At 41.4% G+C, this 4289-nt stretch overlaps 1 non-coding gene across 1 annotated transcript; it reads right to left on the bottom strand.

The window, feature by feature from the left end:
* Positions 1–2246: 2246 nt before the first annotated feature.
* On the bottom strand, positions 2247–2379 carry LOC117352852. Its single transcript, XR_004537903.1, has one exon. It is a non-coding gene; the product is annotated as a small nucleolar RNA SNORA47 (small nucleolar RNA).
* Positions 2380–4289: the final 1910 nt, after the last annotated feature.

The following is a 4289-nucleotide window of genomic DNA, read 5'->3' on the forward strand; positions in this document are numbered from 1 at the left end:
GATTGTGTCTCCTTTTGCTATGTACAGACTGGGCTGTCGCTGAAAGCCGTATCACTGCACATAAATTAAGAACAATGGCAACTTCAGTAGCCTATCTACATTCCACTTCCATTGAGGACATCTATAAAGCAGCCCCCTTGTCCTCAATTCATACATTCACATCCCACTATTGTTTGGCAAATCATTCAGAAGGGATAGCAAGTTCGGCCAAGCAATTCAACAGAATTTATTTTCCATTTAGATGCTAACTTCCCTCCAATCCTTTTGATTTTGTCAGGATCACAATCATGATTCTAACAGCAAGGGAGTCTCCCATATGAGAATACAGAAACATAGAAACATGATGGCAGATAAAGGCCAAATGGGCCATCTAGTCTACCCATCCTCGGTAACCATTGTCTCTTCCTCTCTCAAAGAGACCCCATGTTCCTGCTTGCCCTAGGATAAAGCACAGTTACTTACCTGTAACAGGTATTATCCGAGGACAACAGGCAGATATTCTCACAACTCTCCCTCCTCCCTTAAGAGCATAAGAATTTAAGCTGTGCCTCTGCTGGGTCAGACCTGAGGTCCATCATGCCCAGCAGTCCGCTCATGCGGCAGCCCATCAGGTCCAGGACTTGTATACTAGCCTTCTATCTATACCCTTCTATCCCCTTTTCCTTCAGAAAATTGTCCAATCCCTTCTTGAACTCCAATACCGTACCCTGTCTTATCACTCCCTCTGGAAGTGTGTTCCAAGTGTCCACCACCCGTTGGGTGAAAAAGAACTTCCTAGCATTGGTTCTGAATGTGCCCTCTCGTTCTTGTAGTTGTCGAAAGTTCGAAGAATCTATCCCTCTCCACTTTCTCTATGCTTTTCATTATTTTGTAAGTCTCTATTATATCCCCTCTTAAGTCTCCGCTTCTCCAGCGAAAAAAGCCCCAGTCTCTCTAATCTTTCAGCGTATGAAAGGTTTTCCATACCTTTTATCAAATGTGTCGCTCTCTTCTGAACCCTCTCAAGTATCGCCATATCCTTCTTTAGGTACGGCGACCAATATTGGACGCAGTACTCCAGATGCAGGCGCACCATCATCCGAATACAACGGCAGGATAACTTCTTTCGTTCTGCTTGTAATACCCTACTTGATTATTCCTAGCATTCTATTTGCTTTCTTAGCAGCCGCTGCGCATTGTACCGATGGCTTCATTGTCCTGTCCACTATTACCCCCAAGTCCCTTTCTTGGGTACTCTCACTCAATAACAGTCGGCTTCTTAGCATTTTTACTGAACTAAGGGTCCCGTGAGCTGACAGGGAGGAAGGTACTGGTGTATGGTGGTACAGGTGGTCTCGAGACTTTTCAGTCTTTTAATCATAAAGCACAATCTTCAAGAAAAGCACAGATATTTACCTGTAATAGGTGTTATCCGAGGACAGCAGGAAGATATTCTTACATGTGGGTGACATCACGGAGTCTGGTACATTGTATCACTCAATGGTACAGCCACACATTGAATGCTGTGTGCAATTCTGGTCGCTGTATCTCAAAAAAAGATGTAGTGGAATTAGAAAAGGTACAGAAAAGGAAGACAAACATGATAAAAGGGATGGGATGATTTCCTTAGGAAGAAAAGCTAAAATGGCTAGGGATTTTCAGCTTGGAGAAGAGACGGCTAAGGGGTGATATGATAGAGGTCTATAAAATACTGAGTGGAGTGGAAAGGGTAGATATGAATTTCTTGTTTAATCTTTCAAAAACTACTAGGACTAGGGGGCATGTGATGAAGCTAGTAAGTAATAGATTTAAATCAAACTAGAGAAAATATTGCTTCACACAACCTAATTAAATTCTGGAATTCATTGTCAGAGAATGTGATGAAATTAGTCAGCAGGGTTTAAAAAAGGTTCAAAAAAGGTTCAGATAATTTCCTAAAAGAGAAGTCCATAGGTAATTATTGAGATGGTCTGGGGAAATCCACTGCTTAGTCTTGGGATAAGCAGCATAAAATCTGTTTTACTACTTGGGATCTAGCTAGGTACTTGGGATCTGAGTTGGCCTCTGTTGAAAACAGGATGTTGGGCTTGATGGACCTTCAGTCTGTCCCGGTATGGCAATTCTTAAGTTAAATGTCTCTGATTTTAAGACAAGTTGAGACCACTGAATACCATTTTTCTCATTAGTTCCTGAAATCTCATAGAAAAGCCTAATGTATTATTACCTGCATTTTGTTCTCAAGTAACTTACAAAGAAAAGACAACTTGTAAATGTAAAATGCAGTAGAGTTTCCAGACTAAAAAGAAAGAACCCAGACTGCTTTTCCATTCCTTAATGTTGGAGAATATAACCAGTCAAAAGCAGTACAGAATACAACTGCTTTACCTTCTCAATCCTCCATAAAAATAATGGGGCGCCTCCATTTAGGAACACCTATGCCACAAGTTGAGCACAATTCTGTCACGGAATCTGTGCTCCATGATGTCATGCTCCATACCCCGCCCCAGATTCAAAAAAACCATTATATGAAAGGATGACCCCCTAGTGAAAACCTAATTTGTGCCTAAATTTAGGAGTGGCATCAGGTGTAAATGGTCTGTGCCTAAGGGCAGAATAGAACCCGAATATAAGCACATGAATAAAAAGTCCTATGAATGTAATGGCCTTATATTGAAGGGATTCAGTCAATGACCAAACACGGTCCGTGTTTCAGCCCCCGGATGCAATTAAGTTGGAGTCCCCCCCCCCCAAAGCACAATAGCACTTAGGCACAACCTTATAGAATAGCACCTACTACGCTTAAGTGTTTAACTACCACTTTTGGTGCCTCTGACACATAAAACTGTAGGTGTCAAGTTATAGATTTGCTCTTTAAATGCTCCTCAATATAAATAATTCCCTCTCTCACAGATGGTCAATCAGTTGTACAGGAGGCATCTACCATAACTTGATCAAAGATCTTATAATGGTAAGCAATGATTAATGACCAGGAGAAAACAACAGTGAATGCCTTAGCTTTCTGCCATCATTAACAAGAGGAAACGCTAACACCCAATCAAAAGTTATTATAAGGTACTACTTTACTGGTATTAACATGTTTCTAGTATGAATGGGACTGTCTGAGATCTCAGTTACCATAGTCAACCAAAAAGTTTGCATACCTATGGAAATGTAATTACCGCTTAAATACACTACTGATCTATAAAACTGGCAGAGGCAGATAGCACCTTATAGACTAACCAATTTACTCGACTTTGCCTCTGTCAGATTTTGTTACACCAGACTAACATGGCTACACCTTAGTAAACTGACATATTTGGCAGGATCTGCTATAATTGGCATTCTTTCTTTAGATATGAATCTATTTTCTGAGCCATTCTGTAAGATGTCTGTGACAACCTTGCCATTTCAAAGGATACAAAAACCATATTTTGCTTTTAAAAGTCAACACACTCATGCTGAACTGCAGTCTGCCCAAATTCCCCAAATATTCTGGAAGACTTAAAAGCTGTCTGTTTCCCTCCTGTCTCCCAGATTCTCTGCAGCAGCAAAATCCTAGCACTGGAGAAGCAAGCCTCTGCTGTATCTATGACCTGACATTAGCTTGCTCCACTTTCTCTCCTATAGAGCTTCCCAGTGTATAATAAATAGAGTGAGGAAGCAAAGCCATGGGAACAAACAGTGCAGCTCACAGGATTCACACTATTGCTTATGTACATCCAGATATCATCAGCAGTTTCCCCTCCCCTGCATTCAAGTAGCCACCCCCTTGATTCAATGTTGGGAAGGAGACGGGTTGAGCTGATGGCATGTCCCCACACAAAGTGGGTGGGCCGTAAATACAGAAAGCTTTTGCCCTGGATTGCTAACTCAACACATACCCTGGCTCCTAGATCCTGGAGCCAGGTTTGGGAAAGACAGACATTATGAAGAAGAAGGCATAAGAGACAGTAGGGGAAACAGAGCATTAGAAGAGTAAGGAAAGGGGAGATGGAGGGTGAAAAGAATGGAATTAAAAAAAAAAAGACAGGGATGGGGCCTGAAAGAAGGATACAAGGACTGGGAAAGGTAAAGGATAAGGAGATAAAGGAATAAAACTGAGGATAGCTGGGCAAAAAGTAGAAAATGGCAGGGATGTACAAGGTCTGTTCAAAAAGTTCCAGAACAGTTTGAATTGTGCGCCAATGGGAAGTTCTTTTGAGATGTACTAGGTGGCGTTGAGTAGGTTGCAACCTCACAAGAAACCTCCTTTTTTTCCATTTGTTGATATCTGTTTTTTTCTCTGTGAAAGTGTGTTTTTGTGATTGGCT

Source organism: Geotrypetes seraphini, chromosome 1 (genome assembly GCF_902459505.1).
Source record: "Geotrypetes seraphini chromosome 1, aGeoSer1.1, whole genome shotgun sequence".
Classification (NCBI taxonomy): Eukaryota; Metazoa; Chordata; class Amphibia; order Gymnophiona; family Dermophiidae; genus Geotrypetes; species Geotrypetes seraphini.